This window comes from Sapajus apella, unplaced genomic scaffold, assembly GCF_009761245.1.
Source record: "Sapajus apella isolate SASKATOON/1434 unplaced genomic scaffold, GSC_monkey_1.0 scaffold89, whole genome shotgun sequence".
Lineage (NCBI taxonomy): Eukaryota > Metazoa > Chordata > Mammalia > Primates > Cebidae > Sapajus > Sapajus apella.
The window spans coordinates 3,120,169-3,144,252 of record NW_022437029.1 but is presented as its reverse complement, the minus strand read 5'-3'; the positions used below and the strand labels follow the sequence as shown (position 1 = coordinate 3,144,252).

The window sequence follows — 24,084 nt, the reverse complement described above, 5'->3', positions numbered from 1 at the left end:
ATTAAGAACTTGCCTTATGTATCTGGGTGCTCCTGTATTGGGTGCGTATATATTTAGGATCGTTATCTCTTCTTGTTGCATTGATCCTTTTACCATTATGTAATGTCCTTCTTTGTTTCTTTTGATCTTTGTTGCTTTAAAGTCTATTTTATCAGAGATGAGAATTGCAACTCCTGCTTTTTTTTGCTCTCCATTTGCTTGGTAAATCTTCCTCCATCCCTTTATTTTGAGCCTTTGTGTATCCTTGCATGTGAGATGGGTTTCCTGGATACAGCACACTGATGGGTTTTGTCTTTTTATCCAATTTGCCAGTCTGTGTCTTTTGATTGGGGCATTTAGTCCATTTACATTTAGGGTTAATATTGTTATGTGTGAATTTGATACTGCCATTTTGGTGCTAGCTGGCTGTTTTGCCCATTAGTTGATGCAGATTCTTCATTGTGTTGATGCTCTTTACCATTTGGCATGTTTTTGGAGTGGCTGGTACTGGTCGTTCATTTATATACATAGAGCCTCTTTCAGGAGCTCTTGTAAAGCAGACCTGGTGGTGACAAAATCTCTGTGTACTTGCTTGTTCACAAAGGATTTTATTTTTCCTTCACTTTTGAAGCTTAGTTTGGCTGGATATGAGATTCTGGGTTGAAAGTTCTTTTCTTTAAGGATGTTGAATATTGGCCTCCACTCTCTTCTGGCTTGTAGGGTTTCTGCTGAGAAATCTGCTGTGAGTCTGATGGGCTTCCCTTTGTGGGTAACCCGACCTTTCTCTCTGGCTGCCCTTAGTATTTTCTTCTTCATTTCAACCCTGGTGAATCTGACGATTAAGTGCCTTGGGGCTGCTCTTCGTGAGGAATATCTTTGTGGTGTTCTCTGTATTTCCTGGACTTGAATATTGGCCTGCCTTGCTAGGCTGGGGAAGCTTTCCTGGATAATATCCTGAAGAGTATTTTCCAGCTTGGATTCATTCTCTTCATCGCATTCAGGTGCGCCTATCAAATGTAAATTAGGTCTTTTCACATAGTCCCACATTTCTTGGAGACTTTGTTCATTCCTTTTTACCCTTTTTTCTCTAATCATGCCTTCTTGTTTTATTTCATTGAGTTGCTCTTTGACCTCTGATATCCTTTCTTCTGCTTGGTCAATTCGGCTGTTGAAACTTGTACATGCTTCGCGAAGTTCTTGTGTTGTGTTGTTCAGCTCCATCAATTCACTTATATTCTTTTCCAATTTGTTCATTCTTGTTAGCATCTCATCAGATCTTTTTTCAAGGTTCTTAGTTTCTTTGCATTGGGTTAGAACATGTTCTTTTAGTTTAAAGAAGTTTCTTACTACCCACCTTCTGAAGTCTCATTCTGTCATTTCATCACACTCGTTCTCCATCCAACCTTGTTCCCTTGCTGGTGAGGAGTTGTGATACCTTGTAGGAGGAGAGGTGTTCTGGTTTCGGGTGTTTTCATCCTTTTTGCGCTGGTTTCTTCCCATCTTTAAGGATTTATCTTCTTGTCATCTTTGTAGTTGCTGACTTTCGGATTGGTTCTCTGAGTGGACGTTCTGTTTGTTGATGATGAAGTTATTTCTGTTTCTTAGTTTTCCTTCTAACAGTCTGGCCCCTCTGCTGTAGGACTGCTGAGGTCCACTCCAGGCCCTGCTTGCCTGGGGATCACCTGTAGCAGCTGCAGAACAGTAAGGGTTGCTAACAGTTTCTTCTTCTGCTATCTTTGTCCCAGAAGGATACCCGCCAAATATCAGTCTGATCTCTCCTATGAGATGGCTCTTTGGATATACAGGGGTCAGGGAGCTGCTTGAGGAGACAGTCTGTCCTTTATAGGGGCTCAAGTGCTGAGCTGTGAGCTCCGTTGTTCATTCCGAGCTGCTGGGCAGATACGTTTAGGTCTGCTGCAGCAGAACTCATAAACCACTTTATGTTCCCAGGTGCCCTGTCCCAGGGAGTTAGGGCTTTATTTATGAGTTTCCGTTGTGCTGCTGCCTTTTTTTTTTTGAAGGGCTGCCCTGCCCAGCAAGGAGGCAGCCTGTTCACAGTCTGCCTGCAGAGGCTTTGCTGAGCTGCTGTGGGCTCCGCCCAGGTGCCTGTGAACTTCCCTGCAGTCTTGTTTATATGGGTGTAGTTAGAACTGCCTCAGCAATGGTGGCCTGCCATTGGCGGACTCTCTCTGTAATGGCAGGTTGCCTTGGCAACAACAGGCAGCTTCAGCAATGGCGGGTTGCCTTGGCAACGGCAGGCTGCCTCAGCAATGGCGTCCATAGTGGTGGAGTGCCTCAGTAATGGCGGACGCCCCTCCCCCACAGAGCTGGACCGTCCCGGGTTCAGCTGCGCTTGCTGTGAAACTCTCAATCCAGAGAGTTTCTGTTTGCTGTTCTTTTGTGGGGGTGGGACCGAGCCTGATCACCTGGCTCCCTGCCTCAGAGCCTTTTTTCTTCTTTTTTAGCTGAAAAGCCTACTCTATCCCAGTCGCCTGTTGAAAGGGCACCCCGGGATCTGTGTCATTTCCCGTGCGGTGACTCACTGCGCCAGCTTAAACAGTGGCGCTGAGATTCATGGCACTTTTTTTGCCCAGGAATCTCCTGGCCTGGCGCCCTGTTCAGTCCCCTCTTTAATCAGATGAATGGGCGACTTCCTGGGTCTCCAATCACCAGTCAAAAGGGCACCCAGACCAGTGTGTTTTGTACAGAGAACTGCCCGGGGCATCGACAAAGCAGCCATGCGGGGCAAAGCAGCCGCGCTGACCAAAAGAACTGCACAGGCCACAACAGCCGCGCAGGCAATCCGTGGAGCTCCTCCGCCTGGGAATCTCCTGGTCCGTGGGCAATAAAAATGCGGTGTCCACTCACCCTCTGCGCTTTCACTGGGAGCTGCAACTCCGAGCTGTTCCTAAACGGCCATCTTCTCCTAGAAAATTTAAAATTTAAAACTACATGGGCGACTCACATATTTCTGTTAGAGAACATTGTTCTAGAGAATCATTCAGTATGTGGGGTGGACAGGGAAGGGACTTAAGGAGAGCAATGCAAAAACTGTCACATTGTTTAGTAGGCTTTCCTGTTCTTAAAAGCCATCAGCCTGGACGGGCATCATGGCTCACGCATGTAATCCCAGCACTTTTGGAGGCCAAGGTCGGCAGATCCTGAGGTCAGGAGTTCGAGACCAGTCTGGCCAACATGGTGAAACCCCGTCTTTACTAAAAATACAAAAATTAGCCAGGTGTGGTGGTAGGCGCCTATAATCCCAACTACTTGGGAGACTGAGGCAGGAGAATCACTTGAACCTGGCAGAGGTTGCAGTGAGCCAAGATCACGCCACTGCACTCCAGCCTGAGCAAAAGAGGAAAACCATCTCAAAAAACAACAACAAAAAAATTGCCCTCAGCCACCCCAGCTTCTCCCCGGCTCCTAGCTCGTGGGTTGCCTCAGCACACACCCAGCACCCTCACTCATATCCAGGGCACCCAGCTTCCTCTGCCTGCTACTGTGGCCTGCTGCTCATGGCTCACACCAAATGTGCCCCTGTCTTTACACCTGCTGTCTGGCTAGTGGGGCAAGAGTGCCCAGTGGGTCCTCCCTTCAGTCAGAATCTGACCTTAATGTGCATAAAATCCTTTGAATGTCTAAAACACCTATCTCTGATGTATCGGCTAGAAGGTTCTAACAAAGGATTAAGGAATGAGGCTGGACACTGTGGCTCATGCCTGTAATCTCAGCACTTTGGGAGGCCAAGGCAGGCAGATCACCTGAGGTCAGGAGTTCAAGGCTAGCTTAGCCAGCATGGTGAAACCCCATCTCTACTAAAAATACAAAAATTAGCCAGGCATGGTGGTGCACACCTGTAATCCCAGCTACTCAGGAGGCTGAGGCAGGAGAATCACTTGAACCTGGAAGGCAGAGATTGCAGTGAGGTAAGATGGTGCCGCTGCACTGCACCCTGGGTAACAGAGCAAGACTCTGCCTTGAAGAAAAAAAAAAAAAAGTATTAAGGAATGGGAAACATGGACTTCCACAGTGAAAAGGCTAGATTTTAGATAGGATACTGTAACATTGGAAATAATGATGCAGTGGGAAATAAAACAGGTGTTGGGGTGCTTTTCTTATCAACCTAAGAATACGAATAAGGAGCCAAAACTTACTGGCTTTCACTTTTACTCCTTAAAAAAGATTTTAATGACATTATTTTTTGCTAATAAGGGAAAGATACAAGTATTGGAATCACTGGATAAAAAGAATCATGCCTGGGAGCATAAAATAGCGATTTCCCTGCTAATAAGGATTTGGCCGTTAATCTAAGACTTGCAAATTGAGGTATCCAAGAAGCCATTTCTGTATTAATATACTCATCAATGCTTTCATTTTTCTTTGGCGGAAATCATCTTGACTTCTCAAAAAATATGCATTTTTCTTTAATAGAAAAAAATTTAGAATTACTATAAATGGTGATACTAGATTAAAAATCCTAAAAGTATATAAGCTCTCTCCATAAGAAAATTATATTTGGACATATCCAGTTTTTTCAGTATCCAGGAGTAGAAAGAAAGTTTATTTCCAAGAATCTGATTAAACGTACACAAGAAAAAATAGATTTTTCTTGCACAGTCACATTTTAAATTACCCATTTTGGGCAATAGTTTTCATGTTACTATTAGTTAATGCTGACTTTGGTCCCAGTTAATAATGGAATTTGCATCACGACTTTTTTAAATCCCTCTTATCCTTATTCATTACTCAGCTCTTTTTTCTGTATCATCACAATAGTCTCTTAATTTCCATTTGGTTTGTTGGGAATCTATCCATTTGTTGAGTTCCTGCCCTGTTAATTCTGTGCAGTGTCCTGGAAATAACAAAATAAATATGAGAATACAGATTGGTGACTGCAGCAGTTTGCCCTGCAGAGGGTGAGGCTGAGGAGTGAGAATGGTCACTTCAACAGAAGGTAACAGGAGCTATGATAGAGGTACCCGTTCAGAGAGGCTCAGAGCCCTACAGAGTCACCTGGGCCTTCAGGAAGTTGATACAGCTTAAGACTTGGTCACCTCCTTCTGCATTAGGCTAGTGCCTGATAACCTGGCTCTCTGGAGGACACAGGAGTTTAATGCATCATCTCAGTCCAGACATCCAGTGAAGGGAGATCTACCAGGGCTCAGTCCAAGACAACATATCCTCCGTAGGGTTCGGCGAATAGGGAAGGTTGGGGAAGGCAGGAATGTCTGGTGGACTTCTTAGAGGAGTGATACCTGGGATGGACCCTCAAAGGTGTATAGGATTTGAATTGGCAGAGGCAGGAGGCCAGGCGCTGTGGGTGGGAGCCTAACACACAGCACCGTGGGATGAGGCTCACTGCTCCCTCCCCACTCCTCTCCTGACCTTCCAGGCCTTTCATCAGCCTGTCCTTTGCAGTCACTCACCTGTCTGAAGCATAGCCCCTGCCTCCTGCCCCCATACGCTGTGACTTCTTCCCAACTCTTGCTGCTGTTAATAAGATGAGAGGTGAGAATGAGGAATGCGTTGCTGGAGAAGGGGAGGAGCAGAATCCACTCTCCTGTCTCCCTGGCCGCAGGGGCCACCATGTCCGTGGAGAGCTCAACAAGGGCCAAATCAGAGTTAGCAACTGGGGCTTTTCTGGGCCTTGGGACTGAGCCCTGCAGGAGATAGAGTTAAGAGTCCTCTCTGGAATTGGGCAGGAGGAGGTCTCAGTCCACAGAGGCAGGGTGTGGGCCAGGGCTGCAGAGGCGGCCACACCTGCCCTGGCTCTGAGCAAGGGCTCTTCTGACCTCACCATGCCCGTGGGCTCTGCTGCCAGCTCCAGAGGCCAAGCCCAGTCACTACTTGAAACAGCTGCCTCTGAGAAAGTGGAGAAGGCTTTTCAGAAATGTACATAAAGCCTTCTATACTTCAGACCATCCTAAATTACATGAACTTAGTCCTTTCCTGGGCCCTCACCACTAATTAAATGTGCTTGTGAACAAGACCTCTGTTCTAATGAATTTCTGCCTTCTAACTAAGAACGCTGCTGTTGGGGGAGCTTTTCCCTGGAGTTCTTCTCCCTCTTGACCTAATCCTATGATCGTGGTCTCTGCAGGGCCCGTCCCATTACCCCATACACTGTCACTGACAGCAGGTGAACAGTTGACTCTCTTGACAGCAGAGCGACCACTTGCATTTTTACAACTCTGTGTCCGCACAGGAAGGGTAAGTGATACCACTTTTCTTAAGACTCCTTTGAAGAAAAGGTTGGGGTGCCAAAAACAAGAGCAAAAGTTTGTAAACTGCTGGTCTTGATGATCACTAAAGCCCTTCACCTCTAAAAACTTGTCTAGGTTTGTTTTGAGGATGATGAGGCAGCATTTGGTGCCTCCCCACTTAAGTGGCTTTGCCTAGTGCACAAGCTCATTGATAGTGCGAATCCATCATGGCCTTGAGTGAAGGCAGCTCTGAGAAAGCAAGGGAATGCTCCAGTTTGGACACCAAGTGGGGACAAGGGCACAAGAGCATCAGCGACACTGAATGCTCCAAAATAACACTGTCCCAAATGGCAGGCTGCAGAAGTTCAGGAGCAACATGCATTTTTAGCAGAACTTTATTAAGGGGCCCTCAGTGAACAAATGAGACCCTAAGTATCCCCTTGACCCTCTTCCCCCATAAGGGTGGAATGAGCAGTGACAGCACAGCCTGGTTTGTTTCCGACTTGGTAATCCAGCAGCCTGAGATTTTTCTGGAACAGGGAGTACATTGTGAGTAGGAGGCGAGGAAGTCCTGTCTGATATCATTCTGGTGAGGGAGAAGAAGAGACAAGGCCAGAAACGTCCAACAGTTGCTTGGTGTCACCTGTCCTAAGTGACTGGTCCTCTGGGCTCTAGACCTTAGAGCAAATGAGAGATGGGTCCCTCCAACGGGCATTCCTTACTTCCCTTTGTCACAGCCTGGACATTCAAACAGAAACACACCCAGCATGCCTGGCACTGCCTGCCTTGCCTTTGTCTGTCCCCATCTCCCTCCTCCTGGCCTCTCTACTTCTGCTTTTCCCACCAAGAAAACAGAAAGAAGGGAACTCTGCTATGCCTGAATATATACTCTTCAAAATATACATTTGATTTTCTTTTTTTGAAAAAAAAATTTTCACATTGGGTTAGTATACCTTGAACCAAAATACATTTGTGAAAACTCTGATTTTTTCTGGGAAAAGCTCTGGATAAAAAGTCGTACATGGATTCTAACAGCAGTACGTGTTCACTCATTCTTGCAACTTTTATTTCATAAGCAACCATACAACTGATTGAAGCCTTGGGATTCTCATCACTTTCCAATTGAGCCCTACACACTGCTGCTCTGATTCTGTAACAGACAAATCTGCCCAACCACTCCTTTATTTTAAAGTTAATAGACAATGAATTTTAAAGATTGTGGTTATTATAAATTTAAGTGTTGTGGTTTTTTTTATTTTTTGTTTATTTTTTTTTCTGAGATGGAGTCTTGGCTCTGTCACCCAGGCTGGAGTGCAGTGGTGCAATCTCAGCTCACTGCAACCTCCGCCTCCCGGGTTTAAGCAATTCTCCTGTCTCAGCCTCCCAAGTAGCTGGGACTACAGGTGCACACCATCACATCCAGCTAATTTTTGTAGTTTTAGTGGAGACGGGACTTCACCATATTGGTCAGGCTGGTCTCGAACTCCGGGTGATCCACCTGCCTTGGCCTCTTAGTTTTGTTTTTTAAAGTAGCAAGTTATTTTGAGTTCATTTTTATTTTTCTGCTCACTCCAGATGTATTTTAAATGTATTCCATTCCATTTGGAGCCGTGGAGCGAGTGTTTCTATACTCTTTTGCAGGTCTTCTATTTTGAAGGGGTGAATGCTTATGTTTTTGCAATTAAATAAATGCCTGTGTCTCCCAGGCACTGGACACAGAAAGGAGTAAGGCTGAGACACTACTCCCAAGGAGCACATGAGTCAGGTAGATGAGGCAGACATGAAGAGTAATCATTCCAATGTGGAGTGGCAAGTGCGCTAATAGACATGTGTGCAGCAAAGGGTCGTTCATTAAGGTCACTGAGCACCAAAAAGCTGTACCCTTTGGGGTGGCCTTTGAAGAGTGAGTAACAGATGAGAACAGGGAGAAGGATATCAGGCAGGAAGGGCAGCCCAGGCCGAGACTCAGAGAAGTGGAACTATAAAGATTTGCATCATTCGTGTTGAATTCTAGGGCTGGGACCAGACAGCAGCTACAGTGAGCTGAGGCCAACCATGAAGAGACTTATATGCCTTAAGAAGCAGCAGCTGTTAGGAATTTAAATTATAGGTGGGGGCCGAGCGCGGTGGCTCACACCTGTAATCCCAGCACTTCTGGAGGCTGTTGGGGGCAGATCACACGGTCAAGAGATTGAGACCATCCTGTCCAACATGGTGAAACCCCATTCCTACTAAAAATATAAAAATTAGCTGGGCGTAGTGGTGCTCATCAATAGATAGGCAGGAGAAACACTTGAACCTTGGAGGCAGAGGTTGCAGTAAGCTGAGATTGCACTACTGCAATCCAGCCTGGCAACAGAGCAAGACTCCATCTCAAAAATAAATTAATAATTAATTTTTAAAATAAGTAAATCATAGGGGGACTGCAGCGAGGTGGGAAATACAGCCTGGAGGAGGAACTGAAGAGAGAAGTTAGTAGTTACACCAGTGAGAAATGAAGTGTGAACCAACGTAGCATCACGAGGGATGGAGAAAGAGAGGGATTCCAAATAAAGTTTGAGAAATAGGATGGACATTGCTAGGAGTTTTGTTGTCTGTAGGGAGGAGAGAGAGGAAGTCAAAACCCACGTGCAGAGGACCAGGTGGGTACACATTGGATTCCAAGTCGGGAGGTGATAGGTTCTGGTTTGGAGCCATCAAGGCGGAGGCATATCCAAGTAGGGATTAATTTATTGGCTCAACAAACCTTTATTGTGTGGTGATTGTATGCCGGGCATTTCCTAGATACTGAAGCTGCCCAGTGAGATAAAATATGAGCTCAAGCCTCCAGGAAGCCACAGTGCAGAGATGCTCAGGTGCAATGGCCCGAGGGGACTGGCATTTGGAGGAAACAGTCATGGATGTCATATCTGGGAGTGAATGAAGACATGAGAGAGTGCAGAAGAGAACTGAGGCCAGATCATAGGGTGACAGCAGCTATGAAGAGTGGCCAGAAAGGGATAGAATCATCAAAGGAAAAGAAAGAGCACCTCCAGAATCAGAGAAGCTACACAGGAGCAGCTCAAGGAAGGAATATATGAAATGCCACATAGATCAGAGTGACCAAGCAAGACAAGGAGACCAATATTTGATTTGGCAATTGAATGTCCCAATAATTTTAAGGTATATGTGTGGATATGCAGATAACTATAATTTTTTTTTTTTTGAGACAGAGTCTCACTCTGTCACTTAGGCTAGAGTGCAGTGACGCTATCTCAGTGCACTGCAGCCTCAACTTCCTGGGTTCTGGCAGTCCTCCAGCCTCAGCCTCCCAAGTAGCTGGGGTTACAGGCATGTGCCACCATACCTGGCTGATCTTTTTATTTTTAGTAGAGACAGGGTTTTACCATGTTGGCTAGGATTGACTCTACCTCCTGACCTCATGATCCAACCGCCTCAGCCTCCCAAAGTACTGGGATTACAGGCATGAGCCACCACACCCAGACCTATAATTTAGAAAGAATACTGCTTTTGCTGGTCAAGCATCTGATTGTCTTGTTGGGACCGAAAATGTCTTTCTGGCCAGAATTTTAACCACTTTGCACAGGTAATGACAAGCCTTTGATTTGTGGCCACTGCTACCAAGGGTAGCACATGGTAATCCTGCCCCTTTGTTGTATCTACAGAGCGCCTACACCACTACAGTGTAGTATTTTTTATGTGATTCAGAAGCAGTTGACTAGTATTGGATTATAATCCAAAGCAAGAAAGTATGCAAGAGTCATACTGATAGAAAGAAAAGATTGGAATAAATAAACAGGGCAAATAAATCTTCCATACAATAGAATTCCAAATAACCAAAGTATTATAGATAATGCCCCTCAAGGAGGGGACATCACTGCCCCCTTCTAAAGTGTGGGTTGTGCTTGGTGGCCTCTGTGTCCTATCTAGAAAGGGAGTACAAAAAGTAACTTTACAGCAGAGAAACCCAACAAACGCAGCCTCAGCCACATTCCCAGTGATAAGTCATGTTGATGGGTTGTGATGAAAATGGCTTTTTACCTCTGGGGTCTTCCTCCTAACAACCTATCATCTCCATCTAATCGTGAGAAAAACAGCAGACAACCGAAACTGGGAGACATTCTACAAAATACATGGCCAAGACTCCTCAAAACAGTCAAGGTTATCAAAAACAAAGCAAGTCTGAGAAGCTGTCCCAGCTAAGAGAACCCTAAGGAGACGTGATGACTAAATTTAACATTCCATCTTAAATAGTGTCATCCTGCGACAAAGAAGGAACAGTAGCGAATCGAAATAAAGGACGGGGCTGGGCACGGTGGCTCACGCCTATAATCCCAGCACTTTGGGAGGCCGAGGCAGGTGGTTGGCTTGAGCCCTGGAGTTCAAGACCAGCCTGGCCAACATGATGAAACCCCATCTCTACTAAAAACACAAAAATTAGCTGGATGTGGTGGCATGCACCTGTAGACCCAGCTACTTAGGAGGCTGAGGCAGGAGAATAGCTTAAACCTGAGAAGCAGAAGCTGCAGTAAGCCGAGATCGCACCACTGCACTCCAGCCTGGGTAACAGAGCAAGGCTCTGTTTAAAACAGACATAAGTTATCATATCAACATGTGACAAATATGTCATTCTGCTGTAAGATCCTAAGGACAAGGAAAACTAGATACGGAGTATTCGAAAACCCTCTGTGTTCTCTTGGTAACTTTTCTGTAAGTCTAAAACTACTATAAAAGCTTAAAGTTACTGGAAAGAAAAGAAAAAAAAAGTTTATTTAGAAATAGCAACAGTTGACTGGCCACCTGCCTGATTTTCCCTCTAAGCCCCGTGCTTTCCTCCCTGCTTTTGGGACCCTCACTTGGGAAGTTTTGTCAGCCTCTTTATTCTGCAGGCCAGCAAGAGCCTGCCTCTCCTCTGGCTCCCATCTCCTAGAATTCTGAGAGCTCAGCCTTGTGGCTTGAAGAGTCTCACTGAGTTCATAGACCACTCCCTCTGTTCTCCTTGACTGGAAGCTCCCACTCACTTGCATTACTCACCTGGCTCATTTGATGAAACTGATTCTCCTTCTCCCACATCTGGCCCCTACCACACTGGGACATTTCTCTTCTTGTCTTGATGTCCTGGCAGTGTTTCCCTAGCCTGACACTATCCAAATCAAATAAGTAATTTCAAAGTACCTATTTCTGTTTATTTAGCTATCTACTATTAAAAATGGCTGCATAGGTGACAGCAATCAAAGTGCATCAGAAGCTGGGGATATATTTGTGTTAGGAACATGTCTCTTGGCCATATAGGAAATTGCATTCCTAGATCCTTCTCTCTGTTCTGAGTTTAATGTTATATACTCATTGAACTCAGGGTACTGTTTCAAAGATTCTGGGACAGTTTGTTGCCTGGATAAGAAAATTCAGTTAGCCTAAGTTCCCTACCAGACTGGAGCTCCCTGAGGGCAGGAACCATTTTCTACTCATCATTGATTTGCTATTGGCTGGCAGCATGCCTAGCACATAAAGGCAATCAATGAAATATGACTTCAATAATTGATTACCATTGCCACAACGATAGAGGTTGCTGATGTGCTGTTATTACAGAACAGGGTAGGCTCCCAGCTCTAGAGGGCCCTTTAGGGGCCATGCTGCCTGGAGTGGATCAGACAGTCTCATCTCTGATTCCTTCAGGCCATCACCAGGGTTCTCGGTCAGGAATGCCTGCTGCTGCCTGTATTTGCCATGTAATAAGATTAGATGAAAGAAAAATGGCCCATTTGGGGGCTACCACTGTACCTAAAAAATTCTACCATTAATGTCACGCCTTCGAAATCTTTGTTGCTTTTGGGGTTTTATTTTTTCATGTTTTGCAATTACAGGTTAGTAGTGCTTGGGAACCTGTTAGAGGGAGTCAAATCTTACCAACTGTTCAACATGCAATGTGGCTGGCTCAGAACCAGTCCCAAGGGTATGAGACTGAGAAGAGAAACATTTTAGCAAGTAGGCAGGAATAGCTCCAGCTCCTTGGTCAGAAAGGAAGAGTCTGCATGAGGGCATGAGCTCTGGAGAGGGAGGGATGTACCTAAAGGGTGGGGGTTTTCAAAGGTAAACTTAACTTCCTTTGCAATGTTATTTGGTGTTGGCCCTGACATCAGTTGACTTTCTGTCATTTTAATTGAAACTGTGGATCAGGACTCTTGACTCATCTAAAATAGGAAAGTCAGAAAGTCTGCATCGGACTGGGATCCTGCCTGTTTTTATTCCTACCCTCCTTTCCTCCATCAGTGAATAGACCCACTTTTACAGTATAGACACCATGACTTCCAGGATAGTAACTAACTAAACAGATCAATGTTTTCCTGGTTATTTTCTTAAGCACTAAGCAGAAGCAACACTATACTGTAGTCTGATTCTATTTCAAAAATGTGCATTCACACTTCGAGTTTTTCACGAGTTGTTTTTCTTATACTTAAGATTCCTTTCTTCCACCTGAAAGAGAAATAAATGAATATGTTTAAAAAGTTAAGTAGGCAACAAAGGACTTGATTCTACAGTTTTACTCTTTTTTTACTTAAACTCAAAATACACCTGATATAAAACCATGATGAAATGCTGAACCTTTCTTAAGGAGTGGCCTTAACTGGTTTTGGTGGCCCTGGTTCCACCCCAGTAAATGGACCCCTCTAGATTGTTTGACAAACTCTATGTCATCATAAGTTAAACAACTCCCAATGGAATGTAATTGATGCATAGAGATGCATGTTGACTGGGTAATCAGGTTTTTTATTGTAAGAGCCAGTTCTATGTACCTGAAAATGGATTTAGAACACTTAATATACTTGGTCTAATTTTCAACTCTATTTTTTAAAAAGAAAGAAAGAAGGCCAGGGGCGGTAGCTCACGCCTGTAACCCCAGCACTTTGAGAGGCTGAGGTGGGCAGATCACTTGAGGTTAGGAGTTTGAGACTAGCCTGGCCAACGTGGTGAAACCCCATCACTACTAAAAATAGAAAAATTAGCCAGGTGTGGTGGTGGGCACCTATAATCCCAGCTACTCAGGAGGCTGAGGCACGAGAATCACTTGAACCCAGGAAGTGGAGGTTTCAGTGAGCCGAGATAGTGCCATTGTACTGTAGCCTGGGTGATAGAGCTAGACTCAGTCTCAAAAAGAAGGAAGGAAGGGAGGGAGGGAGGCAGGGAGGGAGGGAAAGAAATAGTCCTGGCATAGAGTGAGAGTTACTTGAGATTAGAGTTCTATATTCAAACCACCTGGAATCGTTTTATAATGAAAAATTCTGAAAGTATGAGAGATAACATGCAAAGTGCTACAAAAGTGGTAACATTAAAGCTGAATTCTTGGGCCAGGCACAGTGGCTTAGGCCTATAATCCTAGAACTTTGGAAGGCTGAGGTGGGCGGGTCACCAGAGGCCAGGAGGTTGAGGCTACAGTGAGCTGTGATCATGCCACTGCACTCCAGCTTAGGTGACAGAGTGAGATCCTGTCTCAAAAAAAAAAAAAAAACAGAATTCATGGAAATGCCTTAGTTTGAGGATCATCTACCAATCCCCAGCCAATGAATCGCTCATAGGATGCTTTTTTCTTTAATATGGAACATTGAAGTCTTTTCCTCTTCACATTTATACGATCTGCTTATGATGTTTGTGGCCGAGAGGATAAGTGGATTAGTGTGAAAGCCTCCATCTACTCACAAGCATCTGAAAGGCCTGGGAGCACGTGTTCTGGGAACAGGACAGCTGCAGGGGAGGCGGGGTGGCTGCACCTCTGTAGTACCCAGGTACAGTGTGGTGCCCACTGCAATCACAGGAGCCAGAAGGTCATCTTGGTCCACATATAGGATAAGATTGTTAAAATTCCATGATGAGTCTTAAATGACCCCATAGCTGTCCTGGACAAGGAGGCAGATGACTTGTTTCCTAAAGACAGTTGGGGAAGGAGTGACTAAATGAGCTGAGGGGGAGAAAGCTTTAAGTTAGGAGCCTTGGGTCTTAATTCTCAGAGCTGTTGACTTCCAAAAGTAAAGAAAGTAATCCTTCCCCTACAGTCAATCTTGGCAGAGCCCATAGAGTGGATTATGTCCCACATATAACTGTAAATTGGGACGACACTGGGCAACTTGTAGGCGACACGGAAGAGAGCTACAGACTGAAGAATCAAAGGACCAGGATTATCTGACAAGGAGAGAAGATGGTCATCTGTGCTACCGTAGTATTCATCACCTCACTGGCTTCCTTCCTGTTCTGCTCCCAGTAAACAGTGAGCCACTTGAAAAGGAAGACTTCTCCAGTTTTATATCTCTAGCACCTAGAATGTGCTCATTGGAGGTGGTCAAGAAATTAAAAAGTTTATCTTCTCTGTTAGAAAAAGTACCTGCTATAATCACAGCACTTTGGGAGGCTGAGGCAAGTGGATCGCTTGAGCCCAGGAGTTTGAGACAAACCTAGGCAACAAAACAAAACCTCTTATCTCTAAAAAAAAAATACAAAAATTAGCCAGGCATAGTGGGCTACGTGTAGTCCCAGCTACTTGTGGGGCTGAGGTGGGAGGATCACTTGAGCCTGGTAAGTCAAGGCTGCAGTGAGCCATGATACCACATCACTGTACTCCAGCTGGGGCAACAGAGTGAGACTTTGCCTCAAAAAAAAAAAAAAAAAAAAGAAAGAAAAGAAAAGAAAAGAAAAGAAAAGAAAGAAAGAAAAACAAAAGGAAAAATGGTTTTAAATTGTAACATAGTTACTGTCACAAGATGGAATGGGCAATAAAATACCAGTTAGAATACTGAATATTTATTGAGTAATTACTACCTACCAGACACTGTATAAAATGTTTTATACATTTTCCCCTTATAACTTCTGCAACATTCCTAGGAGGTAAACGCTCTTGTTTTTCCATTTTACAGATGAGGAAACAGAGGCAGAGCAACTTTAAGCTCTTTGCATAAGGACACAACTAGCATGAAGTACAGCATCTGGATAGAAATCAATAAACCAGGCTTTCTGACTGCAGAGCTCATGTGCTTAGTTACTATGCACATCAGTCAGTTTGATCTGGAGAAGAGAAACCACTCTAGGTATTTCAAGTAGGAAGACATTTAACATAGGGAATTAGTGCCTTTCAAACCCATCAGGAAGGCCAGGCAAGGGGGACCAACAGGAAATCAGAAATCAGTTCAGAAAGTCATTTCAAAAAATCAATAAATATACGAATAACAGAAAACTGCTAACAGTAATCTCAGATGTCTGCAGCACCTGCAGGTATTATTCACAGAAGGGTGCCTGGAAGCCACTCACGGAACCTCATATCTGCCATCTGCTGAAGTTTCTGCACCTGCTTCACTGTCTTGGGAGCAGTAAAGGCTTCTGTTACTCTTTGATTTCCAAGCCCCATTCAGGTGCCTCTCACTGGTGCCATTTAACCAAAAACCCTATTGGCAAGGATTCTGGGAAATGTAGTTCCCAGGCCTCCAGCCCCTGTGATAGAAAGGAGTGCTTCAAAGGGGAGATGATGCCAATTGCCACTAGACAGAAAACCCAGCACACTATGCTGTGCAGTCTTGACGAAAGTGTGGGGACTTCTCCAGGGAGTTTGAAAGGTGTGGTATTTATATAATTTTCTGTTTTCTCCCAGAGGCTGAAGAACAAGCTGGGGATCTGATTCCCCAGCACTGCCCTGTGGTTTCTGAAAACCACCGCTGAAGAAATCTAAAATGCCTCGTGGTAATTCCTTAACTTCTTAGTAATGATGGGGTTATGCCTTATCCTAGGCATTGAAGAAACGCACCCCTTCCCTTCAAGCATTTTTATTCCAATGGAAGATGGAGGAAAAGTGAAGCCAGATAAGTTAATAGAAAATTCTAACACAATGCATTAGCTATGTATAAATTAGTCACTTAGATAACAAGTGACTAATTCTGTCCTGTGGATTGGAGATGACTTTAATAGGAAGATGATAGTTCAGTTAGAATTAAGGCAGTGGTTCTCAACCTCGACTGAATAGAAGGTTCACTTAGGATGTTCACGTCTTAGTTTATTTAGGTTGCTGTAACAAAATACCTCAGGCTAAAGTAACAAAATACCTTAACCTGGGAAACTTATAAATGACAGAAATTTATTCCTCACAGTTCTGGGGACCGGGAATTCCAAGATCAGGGTACCAGATTTGGTGTCTGTTGAGAACCTTTAGTGTCTGTGTTCATAGATGGTACCTACGAGCTGGGTCCTCATTCGGTGGAAAGGACACAAACTGGAAATAGCTATTTGGGATCTCTTATAGGGGCACTAATCCCACTCATGAAGGTTCTGCCCTCATGAGCTAATCACTTCCCAAAGACCCCATCTCTGAATACTATCACATTCAAGGTTAGGTTTCAATATGTGAATTTTGAGGGAACACAAAACATTCAGACCATAGCAGGTTGTCAGAAGTACTGATGCCTGGGGCCAATGCAAGACCAATTAAATCAGAATCCCTGGGGGTAAGGCCCATAGATCCCTATCTCTTGAAACATCTGGAGTAATGCTAAACCTGTCACTGAAAACTCCTATGAAGCTTTACAGTTTACAGTGGGCTTTCACCTTTATTTTCTCATTTGAATCTCAACTATCATCGCCTTGGTTTAATTAGCAAACTAAAACTTAGAGTGTGAGACTTTATCCAAGGTCCAGAACTATTCATGACCTTCAGCTCTTATGACTCAATCCAGCCCTCTCTATGTTACATAGTGGGTCCCAAACTTGGCCGTGAATCAGTGACTGGGGGTGAGGCCAATGAATCAGCTCCCTAGGGAGTTTAAAAAAAAAAAAAAAAACTAGATGCCCAGATTGTACCCCAAAACTATCCCATCAGAATATGGGGTTAGAGTGGAGCTTGGCATCAATAGTTTTTAAAGTTCCCCAGGTGATTCCAATGTGCAATAAAGTTTATAAACTACTGTGTTATGCCATACTCAGGTAGCAGGGGAATGTCGGTGTGGCTTGAAGTGCATGAATTTGCTAATTAGGAGATTATGCTTGGTCCTCTTTTCTAATTCTAACAGTTTATCTGTTCAAATAAATCTCTTAATTAGGGACTCTCTTAGCAATTAACTTGTCAATAACAGCAGCCATAAAAATGCAAAAACTGATGTTTCTAAACAAAGAATAAATCTTATAGAGTCAGTGCATTCTTATTGTCAAAAGTTATTAAATAAGCAAACCATTAGTTAGCAAACAGAATAGGCAGCTAACTTACTTATTTACTGATAATGAATATTCAGTGTCAGATTTGAGCCAGATAAATAAGTGCATATCTCATTTCCCCCTTCAAAGAGGTTAAATAATGTTCACCATCGAATCTGTACAGCCACAGAAACTTTATGTTCCCAGTCAGGATCCTCTGACCTGTCCTCTGCTGTCTGCCAGGAAAGGATCATTTTCTTTCACACACTGTAATTGCATTTATTTAGCCTTAGAAACTCAATTCTTTAATACTGAGAACATCAAGTTCAGAAACTAATTTTCTAGAAGTCTTTATAATAGACAAAGACAGGAATTTAAACCCATCTTCAGGGAGAAAGCAGTCAGTGTTAAAATGCTCTTTCTAAAGCCTCAGTTTTTTGATAGAAATGATGGAGTACATCCATCCCCCTTTCCCTGTAATTCTTTTAGGAGGAAGCAATTTTAAAGTCTAATATGTTTGGAGAATGCTACTTGATAACTGTGGCCTACATTGCCCTAAGTGGAAAAGATGGAGCATTTTTATATTTTCACAATCACACAAACTGTATGTGGCACTTTCATATTTCTGGGTGGAAAGCATCATGAGATGTTCAAGGAAAGGGGCCCAGCCTCCCAGTTCTCTAAGACAAAGGAGTCACTCTGGGCTGCTCCACTAGCTAACATTGCAATTCCTAGTGAAAAAGACAGCCAGCAGACTTTATAAACACACAGGTTTTTAAATTTCCTATCTTATTTTTTTTTAACTTTTATTTTTATTTCAGGTTCAGGGGTACATGTGAAGATTTCCTACATAGGTACACTCGTGTCACGGGGGTTAGTTGTACAGATTATTTCATCACCCAGGGATTGAGCTCAATACCCAACAGTTATCTTTTCTGCTCCTCTTCCTCCTCTCAAACTCCACCCTCAAACAGACCCCAGTATCTGTTGCTCCCTTCTTGAAAATTCAGGTTTTTTTTAAGCTGGGAAATTTCAAGTAACTTTAGTGATTTACTGTGTATCTTTACTACAGCCAAGAGAAATGGGAAAGAGATAAATCAGACCAACAAGGGTACGGACTTACCTTGCCAAATGGTCGGTTTTACAAGATGTATTTGTGAGCCTGCCTGCTGTTCTGTTTTCCTAGGACATGGCTCTTAACCCCGTTGCCCTGAGCTGAGCATAATCCTCTTGTGGGCCACCTGCCTGCAGCTGCATGTTAGTCTCTGCTTCCCACCTCTTCCATGAAGCCAGTGCTTATGGGTACCTTGTGGAGTGCCAGACCCTAAGTAAACAGCAGCATCAGAATTAGTTGCAAGATTTGTCATTGACAGGTTTAACTGGGACAAAATGGGCCTTTAGGATCCCAGTACTCACCAGGTACTGGGATATGACTTGTCTCATATTATACTTCTGTTGGACAACTTGAATGATAGCTGTGAACGCTTTGGCTCAGCAATTGGGAGCAGTCTTGAAGAAGGACACATTAAATATCAAATACATCCACCAGCATACCAATTATTTATTGATATATAGCAAATTACTCCAAAGCATAGTAGCTTAAAACAGTACCTATTATGTCATAGTTTTGTGTGGGTCAGGAATGTGAGCTTAACTCAGTGGGGTCCTCCGGCCCAGGGTCTGACACAGGGCTGTGATTGAGGACTGTAGTCATCTCAAAGCTTGACCAGGGGAAAGATGCGCTTCTTGTGGCTGCAGGCAGGGATTGGATCCTTCTGAGTTTCTGGGCTGAGAGCCTCAGTTCCTGAATGGCTGTGGTCCAGAGGCTGTCCTCAGTTCCTTGCCATGGGAACTCACAACATGGCAGGTTGCTTCTTCAGAGCAAGCCAGCAAGAAGTGCAAAAAAGTATGCATGCTGGCAAGCAGATGTCACCTAATCTCACAAGTGGCATCCCACTGTTTGAACTATGCTATTCAATAGGGGCCAGTCATGCTACAGCCCCCTCAGGGGAAGGCACTACACAAGGGTGTGAATACGAGTAGTCCAGGCTCATCAGGAACCTTTCTACTTGCAGATAAGAGTCCAGAGGAAGCACAGTGGCTCACAAGTGTAATCCCAACCCCAAGAGTTTGAGGGGCCAAGGTGGAAGGATTGCTTGATCCCAGGAGTTCAAGGCCAGTCTGGGCAACATAGTGAGACCCCCATCTCTACAAAAAGATTTTTAAAAATTAGCTAGGCATTAGCTGATTGGGGAGTCTCCTGAATTTACTCAGAAGGCTGAGGTGGGAGGATCTCTTGAGCGTAAGTGGTTGAAGCTCTACTGAGCCGTGATCACACCACCACACTCCAACCTAGGTGACACAGTGAGACCCTGTCTCAAAAAAAAAAAAAAATATTCCGGTTAGCCTTTTTTTCATCCACCACATGGTTGCTCTTTAATGTCCTGTACTGACTCTAATGGGTCTATATTCATTTGCATGTTAATACATGAAAAAACTCTGAAATAATATATAAGAAACTGTAAGCAATTGTGATGGTGGAGGATGAAGGAAGTGGGCAAGTAGAGACAAAGCTGGAAGGGAGACATTTCACCGGATACCTTTTTCTACTTGGGGATTTTTTTAGCCATGTTTATGTATTCTCTTTTTTAAAAAAAGAAGTCCATGGGAATGAGGGAAATAAACCTCCTCCATTCCCCACGCACTCCGTGCTGGACTGTCCTTCCTTTGCAGGACTGTCACCCTGTGGAGGGTGGGCTGGCTTTTCCTGGCCTTGCTGGCCTCTCCCAGGACAGCTCAGGCATGCCCTCCTCCAGCTAGTGTTTCCTGAGCCCCTGGTCTCTAAGAGCGCATCTCTGCTCTAGAGCTCATCCCATGTTAAAATCATAGGATTACTTGGCTCTGTGCCCTGCAAACCAGGGGCGCTTTGAGAGCAAGTCCAAGGCCTTTGTGGAATTTGTATTCCAGTGACTTGGGCTCAGCTGACTGAGTGAAAGCGCAGCAGTTTCTAGCAGCGATAGAGGTGGGAAAGGGGGCCCCTGATTCTCTTTAGAATCCCCCCTATGGACAGGCAGTCGCTGTGGGTGAGATCTGATTAGGAATACACACCAGGGCAGTGTCTGGGTGTCCAGGCCGCAGGCCCTCACCATTCCGCCAGCCCTAATATGCCCTGAGAGGCAGCTCTAGAGAGCCTCACAGACTCTGCTTTCAGCTGCTAGCTCCAGATGTACACACCATTGTGGGTAGGAGGTGTGGCCCAGCCCACTGGTTCCCAAAGTGTGGCCCCTGGACTAGCAGCCTCAGCATCACCGGGAGACTTATGAGAAACACAAACTTGAGGGGGAGGGGTCCACTCCAGACCTACTGAAATGGTTTGGCTGTGTCCCTACCCAAATCTCATCTTCAGTTGTAGCTCCCATAATTCCCAGGTGTTGTGGGCGTCTCAGAGGGAGATAACTTAATCATGGGGCGGTTTCCCTTGTTCTCAAGGTAGTGAATAAGTCTCATGAGATCTGATGGTTTACAAGGGGTTTCCCTTTTGGCTTGGTTCTCATTCTCTCTTTGCATGCCTCTCATCTACTGCCATGATCGTGAGGCCTCCCCAGCCATGTGGAACTGCAAGTCCATTAAACCTCTTTTTCTTTGTAAATTGCCCAGTCTGGGTATATCTTTATCAGTAGTGTGAAAATGGGCTAATACACCTACGAAATCAGAAACCCTTGGGGATGAGACCAGCAATAGGGCTTTTAACTAGTCTTCTAATGCAGGCTCAAACTTGAGAATCACTGGCCTTTTACTCCTAAAGCTCCCAAGGAGCTTTCTACTTACCCACAGCTAGAAGTAAGAGCAATTCATGCTCTAAGAACACCTTCCTTCGTAAACATTTTCCCACAGCACTTGCGAAGTCTTTACTTCCCCCGAGGACTGATCGGATGAGGAACTTAGTACATTCAAACTACTAAATGATTTGAAAAGAAAAATGTGGACTGTTTTCAGAGCTTTAATTGGGAAATCCTCATTTATAGATTATCTCTCGTCAAAATATGGAGAGCAGTATTTTGGTATTTTCTGTATCTGGTTGGTGAAGGCCGTGCACTCCCCAGCAATGCTGTCTCTACCTTGATACCAGGTGACTTTATTTTTTTTTCCAAGCTATTCCATGTATTGTTTCAATTACCTTGAAGAGCATTTTGTGATTTCATGCTTTTCTAAATGTGTCTTCATGGTGGAGTTTGGGAACAAGCTGTTCCTTTTGAAAGAATTAAAGGATGATGTAGAATTTTTGAGAGGACATAGACTTCTGGTGATATGTGGAACACAGCCTAGAGAACTTGGTGAAAGCTCGTCTGAGACACTGCAAATTACTTTATTGTTCTGTTCACTGTCTTCTTATATGTCATCTGAATTCATTTATTAGTTCTAACAGGTTTTTTTTGGTGGCATCCTTATAATTTTCTATATACAGGATTATGTCATCTGCAGAGACAGTTTTACCTCCTTTTCAATTTGGATGCCTTTTATTTTTTTCTCTTGCCTAATTGCTCTGGCTGGGACAACCAGTCCTATGTTAAATAGATATTATAAGAGTGGGTGTCCTTTTCTCGTTCCTGATCTCAGAGGAAAAGTTTTCCGTCTTTGACTGTTGAGTCTGATATTAGCTATGGTCTTGTCAACTATGATGTGGCCTCACTATGTTAAGGTATATTCCATCCATACCTACTTTGTTGAGTGTTTTAATTTAAAAAAATGTTGGATTTTGTCAAATGCTTTCTATACATCTATAGAGATGATCAACTTATATGTCATCTGATTGTATTTATAGAAAGATCCTCTTAGGTTGGTTTTTTTTTCTTTTTAAAAGTTTTATTTTTAATTGACAAATAGTAGCTAGATATTTGTGGAGTGTGATGTTTTCATACGTGTATAAATTGTAGAACCATCAAATCATGCTAATTAACATATCTATCACTTCAAATATTTATTATTTAAATGTAGTGAGAACATTTAAAATCCATTCTGTTAGCTACTTAGAAATATACATTATTATTAACTATAGTCACTATACTATGTAATAGGTCACCAGAACCTTATTCTATCATATGGTTCTTTTTTAACTACCAAAAAGCTGTTAGGCATGAGTGGAGGGGTCACATTTCACCATAATAGGGAAGAGTCTAAAGAACACTAGAGCTGACTGGTGAGTTTACAACAGAGGTACAAACACTTCCTGTGTCTCAATCCCAGGTGGGGAGCTGGCACCATCCCCCAGTTCAGTAGTTGGCCTACCCTTTGCAGGAGAACTTGGGTACAGTCTGGCTGTTGCCATTATTCTTGGTTTCAGGGATGCCACTTCAGTATTACATGTTTATAGGACTAGAGCCTGAGGGGGAGGTTTTATCCCACACACCATTATTACATGGGGAATATCTTCATAAAGTATTCAGACATTCTGTGTTTACACAGCACTCCGCTGTCTGAAAGCACTGCCACATCCCACGTCCATTTTCTGTTGAATTCTTAGAAAAACTCTTTGGAATGTTTAACTTGAACTATAGGGAAATGGGGAACTTCACCCAGGACTCCTGGCTCCTGTGGGATCTTGGTGCCATTTACTCAGATACCAACCTATTTGTTTTACTTTGAACTGAGTAGTGTCAGATCATCTCAAAGGCGCTTTCTCATTCTCCAGCAGTCTTCCGGGACATTCCACCCACTGGCAAAGGCACAGAACCATGGAATTCAGACCAACAAGAGAATATAGAGGTTGTTTTATCCAGCTCTCACTTTAGAGATGCGGAAACAATGTCTACAGGAAGTAGATGATTTGCCTAAGTTCACAGAGCTAGTTAGGGACAGCATTCAGACGCTAATGCTGGCTAGCTTCCAAGCTGCCATTTGGAGGCAGCTTATCACCACCCCAGACTCCATGCCACTGTTTCTTCTTATGACTGTTGATTTCCATTTTCCTTTTACTTATAGTTATTTTCTATTAATATAGATATGCATATTATTGGGAAAGGCAGTTGACTGATTGAGATTTTGAAGAAACACATCATCCGGTATCTCACCAGGATTTGGCAGGTTTCTCAAATGAGATTGGCTTTTGTGAGGATCTTCTAGGGTAGGAAATGAGATGCTATTCCCCAGGGAAGATGGACCTGCAGAGAAGGTGGCGAGTGGACTCAGCATGTCATTGGGGAGAAGGACTATCAGAAGTTGCTGTCCCTAACTAAAAATAAGATCATAAACATAAGAGAGACAGTGCACCTTCACCCCAGGTTCAACATGGCAGAGTGACAGGATCATTGATGATTTCACTGACAATCACAACAGGTCCTGGGAGGGAGGGAGTCCAGGAAGGAGATATGTATGAGCAAATGCCATCTTGCTATGAACCAAATTGCTTCAAAAGATATAGAAATCCCTGGGTTTGAAAACATCAGAGCTGGAAACACTTAGGTCAAGTATAGCACCCCTTCATCTTGTTCCTGATTTCTCTATTCGCCTCCAGACTAAGTGACTTCACCTGTGCCTTGGATGCACTAAATTGCCAACCCCCAGAGTGAGCCCATGCTGGCCTTCCCTGTTCCCAGTTAACTGGGATGGCATGAGCTAAGTTCTTCCGAACAAATGCCGAGAAGAAGGTGGTTAATTCTTAATGAAAATATCCACAAACAGATGGTAGCACTGACCCTGAAAGAGCAGTAGCCTTCACAAAGAATGAAATGAATTGTAGAAC

The 24,084-nt window shown here is 43.8% G+C and overlaps 1 protein-coding gene across 6 annotated transcripts in view; it reads left to right on the top strand.

Annotated features, from left to right (window-relative positions):
- Window positions 1-24,084, top strand: part of AFF3 (AF4/FMR2 family member 3) — a 618,932-nt gene that overhangs the window by 462,960 nt on the left and 131,888 nt on the right. The gene's annotated exons all lie outside the window — the stretch shown is intronic.